Source organism: Larus michahellis, chromosome 6 (genome assembly GCF_964199755.1).
Source record: "Larus michahellis chromosome 6, bLarMic1.1, whole genome shotgun sequence".
In the NCBI taxonomy this organism is placed as follows: domain Eukaryota; kingdom Metazoa; phylum Chordata; class Aves; order Charadriiformes; family Laridae; genus Larus; species Larus michahellis.
Genome location: NC_133901.1, coordinates 64,111,865 through 64,119,592, shown reverse-complemented (window position 1 = coordinate 64,119,592; position 7,728 = coordinate 64,111,865). Strand labels below are relative to the sequence as shown.

At 43.2% G+C, this 7,728-nt stretch overlaps 1 long non-coding RNA gene across 1 annotated transcript in view; it reads left to right on the top strand.

Moving 5' to 3' along the window:
- The window catches only part of LOC141744826 (uncharacterized), a 32,915-nt gene that overhangs the window by 4,123 nt on the left and 21,064 nt on the right, over positions 1–7,728 (top strand). The window contains exons 2-3 of the long non-coding RNA XR_012587595.1: positions 7,035–7,130; positions 7,399–7,560. This is a non-coding gene — a long non-coding RNA (uncharacterized LOC141744826). The remainder of the gene's footprint in view (positions 1–7,034; positions 7,131–7,398; positions 7,561–7,728) is intronic.

Below are 7,728 nucleotides of genomic sequence, written 5' to 3'. Positions count from 1 at the left end.
TTTACTTGCTCAGCCCTCTCTTCAGCTCCGAAGCTGGAAGATTACTCTTGGGTGCATTTAACTGTTTTACTCCTCTTTTAAACCTCTTAAAATAATGGGAAACAGCTGTTGGGTAAATCAAAGTGAGGTCCCCTCTCTCCTTTTTTTTAATCATCAGCATGTCGTACAGCAGCACCAAACGTTCCCCACAGCAGCCTGGGAGCAACTGGAAGGCACAGTTATTGTTTTTTTTTCTTTCCCTATATATATATTTATTTGGCCAAGACTGCTCTGCTGTTCCAGCTGGACCGTAAAAATCCCTTCCAGGCTTAGACTTGATTTACAAGGTCGCAACCTAGGAGCTATTTATTTATTTATTTACACGCTGTTTGTTTAACCTGGGCTAAAGGCCACACACCAGCTCGGACCTGCTGCTTGGCAAACCGTTCCCTCGCGTTCCCATGGAATTTGCTTTGCTGCTCGTCATCCGCTGGACCAAAGCATGACCCTCTTCGGTGGGAAGGGCAGGCGGCATGGCATCTTCAAGAGCAGAGGGAGACCTTATGCTGAATAAAAGGCAGCAGGATTGTGGCTGGGAATATTTACCCAGGACTAGTATCTGTAATACCGATTTAAAAAAAATAATAATCTGAAAGCAGGTTAGGAGAGAGGAACTTGGGGATAGAAGCAATTTTGTATTTTCTACGTCTAGCTGGACCACTTAAAGTAGGTGCGAGCCCTGCGGTGCCTCACCACACCAAAGCCTTCACAGCTGAGACTCTCGGATGGATTTTGTGAATGTGCATAGTCCATTTTAGTGCAAAATCAGGCAGATTAAAATCTGATAAAATCTCAAATACTTTTCCAAGATGACACTGACAGTGGGAAGCAGGGTTGAGGGTACCATGTAGCTCCTTTGCTTGCTATTCCTGGAGCATCATCCATCTGTCATCTGTTCAGATCCATTATTGCGATAGTATCCTTATAGAGTTAATTAAAAATGTAACCTAGTCAAATGCCAGCTCTTTGCCTATCAAGCTGTCCTGTCAGATCTCCAGTTGGAGATCCTCATCCCACTGTAAGGTTAAAGGTTGGAGAAGTAAAGGAAATTACTAGCAAGTGTGCAATAAACCAGAAGATGCGTAATCATGCATTGCTTCCCAGTATCTTTGTTGGTTCAACAAGCATCAATCTGGAATGCCAGATCAGAGCTGGAGCCAGAATGTCTTTGGGAAACAATGCATCTCCAAAGGAAAAAATAAGCAAATTTATGATTTCTGTACAGAACATCCCTCTGGTCCTCGCAGCACAGAGCAGCCAAATAATCACTGTAGGCTTAACCCCTTTCAGAGCGTTACCTTTTGCAAATCTCCTTTAACTCAGAATTTCCTTGGTTTTTTTGAATTTCAGACAGCTCCTTCACATGATTGTAATATAACTCTTTGCTTGCATATTATTTAAGGCCATCAGGTCAAGAGAAGAGCTCTTGAATCCATCTAGAAATGGATTGTTTCTACTTGCTCTCCTGACCATAGTTTTTAATGAGCAACTAATTTATTTTTTCCCTTGGAAGTCATTAAAAAAAAAAAGCCCAAACTCTCAGTAGTTATTAGGACAGATCAGCCTAATGTTGCACAGAGGATAGCGGATAGTTCCGATTAAAATCAAAATGTATTGCATTTGAGGAACCCTGTTGGCGTGAGCTGTGAAGCTTCAACGTTTCAGGACCTGGAGTAGGTTATCGAGGTATATTTTTAAACGCAGCCCTTTGAGATGCTTTGCACAGCTTCCTGCTTGTCCTCTTGCCTCTCTCCATGCGAAACAGACTGTGAGATGAGGGTCTGTTGCATGGGCATCTACGTACACGCTGCTGCCCTGGGCAATGTCAGCAGCACCAGCAGTGGGTCAGGAGACTGGAAAAGGACTGGGGCTGTCCCCGTCCTTTCTCGTTGCAGTGGCTGGGGCAGCAATGGGGGCAGTGGATTTGCTGTTGCCAGCTCTGCCTCCTGGGGACAGACGGGTGACTTGCTGCCGGAGCCCATCCCTGGATCTCCAGGGATGCTCTGAGCTCTGCGTACCGCGTCTGGGCGCTCTCACGTGGCCTGCGAGGTTGGTTGGAGAGGGGGATGTTGGCAGAGAGGTGACGAACGTTTACAGAAGTATGGTGGGGTTAGCTGATGGGGAGAGTGAAGAGACAGTTTTAGCTTGTTGAAAACATAATCTCTTAATGTAGTTGGAGGAAGAAAAGATTGTCAGGGAGCAAGACGAATGATTTAGATGAATACAAGGAGATTTAATGAGTGGTAATGTGATGAAAGGGAAAATTTGATATGAATATCTGAAAGAGCTTTTAGGACGTCAAACCCGTTAGGTTGCCAGGAGTAGCAGTGGCTGTCTCATCACTTGGGCCTTTATAGTTAGGTTTGAAAAAACTCTAATTTTCAAATTTGAATCAGATTGCATCATGTCTAAGATCTGGACTTTCCCAGCTCTTACTTTTAGCTTTAACATGGCTTTTTACTGTATCTCAGCAACTTGGGTCTTGACAAATATCCTTCAGTTTTCCCCACGCGAAGAAAAATAAACTCTGTCATCAGTGTTACTGGGTAACCAGCTGGATTTCAGGAAGCTTTACTGGAGAAATGAAGTGAAGGAGCAGCTTCTCTGTGGCTGTGAGGCTGGCATGGATACAGCAGAAATCTCCCGTGGGCCAGCAGCTGGGATGAGCAGTTGCCTGCGAGGAGCAAGGGGTGACCAGGCTGCTGCTTATGACCCAAAAGGATCTTATCTTCCTTGTCCAGCCTTGGTCCAGACATGTCCCCATTGCAATCAAATTCAGTCACCACCATTATTAACATAATATCATCTTAAAATATTAACTGTTTGTTCTCTTAAGGCATTAGTCAAAGCCCACTGAAATGCCTGGAATGCGTCCCGTTGACTTCAGTGAGCTTCACGTTGTTGTCATTCTTTCTCTGGAGAAAAAGTTCTATGTAAAAGCAAATTAAAAAGGCATTTGGTGTCCTTTTTTCTTCCTGCTGTCCTCCTAAATCCCTTTTTAAACCTAGCATACATCTGAGAAATGATTTTGTGTTGATTACCTGGATGCTTTGACTAAAACCTGAACTGAAGGAAAGCAGATGAGAAACAACTCTGCAAGTCTTCAAGTGAAGTGATCAGGCTTCACCCGCTCCGCGTTGTCCGAGGAAGAAACCGTCACTTGGCTCTATTCACATTGGACATTTGTTATTAGAGAAATAGAGACATGATGGAACATTGCCACAAGATCCATGTCTCTTGTTTTTAAAATAAACATCTTGGCTTTGACTTGACGTTTATTTTCCATAAACATCTCGGCTTCAATTTGGCATTTCAGCAACAGCGGGAGGCTGTTATCCTGTGACAACATGCAATTCCATTGACATTATCTCTTGATTACACGTGACAGTGCGCCAAATACTGTATGTAGTTGCTTTTAGTTAAATAAGGCCACAAAAATATAACCCAAATACATTAAATAACAGAGGTGGCCGTACTTTCCAGCCCTATACGGTGCGTGTGACACCATAATTACATGAGGCACACTATGTAGGGGCGTGTTCTACGTTAGCAAGCACACGCCGAGTTTGACTTGAGGGGTCCAAAGTACTGAACGCCTATTAATTCCCCTTGACTCGAGGGCTGTGGTTGGTGTGTTGGTCAGCATGTACAGGATCGAGAGTATCAACAGTTTGAAAGACTCTAAACCAGTCGGAAGACACAGAAATAAATCCTGATAGTCTGGAAGACCCTGCCTCAGTAACCCAGCCCTTGTGAAGAGCATTTTTTTCCCTCTTACAAGGAGGCTGATTCATTAATTCCCTCCAGGTGACAAAAGAGATGCAATGACTCTCTGTCTTTTTGTGTCTGTCTCTCATACATGGAGTAAAAAGATGCAGAGGAACAGCCAAGGCAAAGGCTTCCTTGTCTCTTGAAATCTGTGTTGTGCTGTTGCTAAAAAGTCAAACCTCAGGAAAATGACCAATGAGTTCAACTCCATTCAATCCTTACAGAATGGATTGAGGACTCTTTTTTTGTTGTTTTTCCTAGCACCGTTTAGAAGTGCTTAGATTTTAAGAAGTTCTGATTTCCTCTGTAGGATTGAGACCAGGTCTCTGCTTTTCCTGTATTTCATGAGAATTGTGATGTATTTTGTAATCCTACCCACAATTTTAGAGAAGTGTAGGGTCCTAGACTGAGGTGAGTGAAGGAAGGGACTCTGGAAATGTGACCCTTTCAGAAAGTGGGCTTGGTCTTGTACCTGCAGAAGAGGTTTGTACTGGGAGTAAAACTTCTGGCTCATGCCAAGTGTATTTATTTGTCATACAGAAGCCTAATTCAAAAGGAGTCACACCAATGTACGGTAGTTAAAGAGCTGGCTCTTTGTCTACCTGGGTGATAATTTTCACTGTTCCCTTCCCCAGCCTCACTCTGCACCTCTCAGAGGAGGTCTGTGGTTCAACTTTTAAGTATCTCACTCAGAGGAAATTCTTATTTTGCCTTTCTCAGTGACAGGTTGTCTCTGCATGATCTAGGCTTGCTGTTGTTGACTGAGCCCTTGACTGATGTCCCAGTTTATAGAGTGCTTTTACCATTGTGTTACCGTTCACTCTGCAGGAATGAATTCTCCTTGGGCAAAAGCAATATTCAAACTTTGCTGAGAACAAGCCAGCTTTGGTATTTCTGGAAACAGAGTGTTCTTTTTGCTGTTAATGTAATTTTTGTAAAGTAAATCCCCATAATTATTTGACAGAAGAATTATTTGAAGCATTTTATTTACAATCTTAACTAATATTAATTTGGAGCAGTAATAATGTGCTCATTAATCCAGATTACAACTAAGAGCTGCCTTTTATTGCCCAATTTGCCAGGTCTCACTGTACTCCCTATACTTTCTTGTCATCCGGACTCCTCCGCAGAGACACTGGCACTGTGAGAAAAGCCTGACCAAGACTGCCTCTTTTTTAAGCATCGGTGATTCCTTTGAGAGGGGTGGCGAAACATTTTACAGCAGGCCAGAAAACACTGCGGAGGCCAGAGCCTTTGTTTATACAGAGAGATTGTGGTCGGAGACCAGAGGAGAGGAGTGGTGACTAGGAGTCCTCTGAGAATTTACTCTATTCTAGCTTCAACGCATACTGGCTGCAGGAGGTCGCTTTATTTCTCCATCCTGAGGCTTATCCATCTGTAGGAAAAAAGTTGCGTGTTTTGGGAAATATCTCACATTTTAATTGGAACTAAAAGCTAATCCTTTACGAGCACGCAATGAGGTGTGGACATGAAGTGCAGTGAAAAGCCATGGTGACAGCGTTTTGGTGTCAAGCAACATGCTGGTTGGTGAAGTGTGTAAGTCAGGAAACCATTCCTTTCCCCTTCACATCATGGAGGACTAGAGCCCCTAAGCTAGTGGCTGGAATGTGCAAAAAGACTAATGCAGGTGGCTTGTGGTGGAATCAGCATTTTCACATGTTTGGGAAATATGTATCTATGTTCTGGAAGCAAAAGACTGACTTGAGCAGCGTGGCTACGGGTCCGGCTCTGGCTGGCTGTGATGGTGGGTGCGTGGCTAAGACTGATTTGGATGTCTGGGCAGCCCAGTGTTGCTGGCTGAGTGTCTCCAGATGTAGGACTGAGGAGACAGATTTTGCAGGGAAATGGGCTAGGGTTCCCACTGCTTTTTTTAAGCAAGAAAAGTCAATTGCAGTTCATGCTAACTGAGGGCAGTACCCTGGGAAAGAGCTCTGAATAGCTGAGATTATGTCACAACATGCGAAAAAGCTGACTGGTTATTCCTTTTTGGTGGAATTAAGAGTGCTTTTTGAAGCTGTTGCAATTTTTACTTTTCTAGTCTGTCTTTCAGACAACTCATAATGTTCAGTGACAGGCTTTTTCTGAGTGATGGTCCTCATAAATTGCCTTAGTATCTTTTAAAACAATGTAAACTAATTTTTTTTTTTTTTTTTTGTTAAGGGGAAGAATAAGCCTTGCCTTAGATTTCATAAGCAGTGATTAGCATCTAGCTGTAGCCCTGTGTGTCCCCTCGGCTAAATATCAAATATACAACATTAACCTGCCATGACACATACGAACAGAGCAAAGATATTTTAAAGTAATGAGGGATGTACCTCTCCAAAAAGTGTGGGGATCTAGTGCTTTTATTTGGTGCAAATAGTCTTAGGATTAGCTAAAAGAGGAAGAAATAGTATGAAGTTTCAGGGTTGGATGGGTGTCATGCAGAGCCATGTGAAATTGCCATTATGTAATATAAGAAAACCCAAAAGCTAACAGTTATCCCCCAAAAAATCTGTTTCTGGAAATTTATTGCCACAACTTTGGTCTACTTCTGTTGTTTTTCTGGGTGTTCTGGCATTGTTTTTCCCCAACCTGTTGCTTTGGTCATCTCTGATAAATGTCTTTGGTATCTAGTTCTGGAAATTGTGGAGAAAGGTTAAACATCCTTAACGTTAACCTTCAATATAGTCATCGAATGTCATTGAGTGAAAACTGCTGTGGTTCAATTGTCACCGAATAAACGGTTGACTTATACCTACCTCAGACTGGGGTGAACTAGTCAGTTACCTACTAGTGTACCACCCTGGCTGACTTGCAGACCACCACAGACCTCTGGCAAGAGGGAAAGGAGAAGTGCTGGAATCCTCTTGTACCTACTTCTTCTAAACACATTGATTGTGTTTAAGCCAATCCTTTAAGGAACGTATCTGCTTCTATTAACCTCTTCGTACTGGCTAGGAGACATCCCTGTTGACCATTTCTTGTTGGCCTTCATACTGCTGGTTTGCATTATGCTATTTGTCACCTATGCACATTTTGCTCTTAAATAGTTTCGGACCAGGGCCTGCCCTTTTTTCTTCTATCTGTCGTAAAATCATGCTGAGATAGTGATGAATTGCTTCACTGTTCACCAGTTTGCTCATCTATTTGTGATAACAAATTAAATTATGATATTCCAGCTCTGCAGGTAATAGCATATTTCTGATGGCAAATCCTCTGTTTAGGTACCACCCGTTGGGAAGTGTCTCTTCAGTCTGCATTTAGCACCAGCCACCCGGCATGACAAAGTGAAGCGCTCAGCGTTCCCTGGTTTCCTGGAGGTAAAGCAAATAAATATGTGCTCTGTACTTCTGAAAATCTGGCCAGAATTTAAAGCTATATAACTACATCTTTCAGTAAAACAATCGTGGTTTCGAAGCGCAGCTGAACTAGAAATAGAGCTGAAGTGACCCTGGGCCTGGCTTTGGTCTCAGTGTCTTTCTTTTCATCATAACTTGTCCCAAAGTCTTGGCATTGGAGTCCGACAATAATCTTATCTGACTGTAGTCTTTCCTCAGAAATTTGGATCCGATTTTTTCTCTCTCTTAGGGACTCCATATACTCCCGAGCAACAGAGCATGGTCCACATGTCAGCCCAGCCTTGGCAGCTCCAGTCCACCCCTACGCCTTTCCCCACAAGCCGTGCTGGTTGTGCAGTCACCAAAGACTTCAGGGTTCCCTCATGGACGGTGAAGCCACAACACTGGTGAAGTAATATGGTTAATCTTAAAGTCTTAAAACTAAAAGGGAGGCTCTGATCCAGCCTGGTAGTGTTAGACCAGATTCCCAGGAATATGGGGAAGATCGGACAGTACTTAGCCCCTTGCAGGATTAGGTCATCAGTGAGCACACCCCTGAAAATTACAAAGCCTTCTTTCC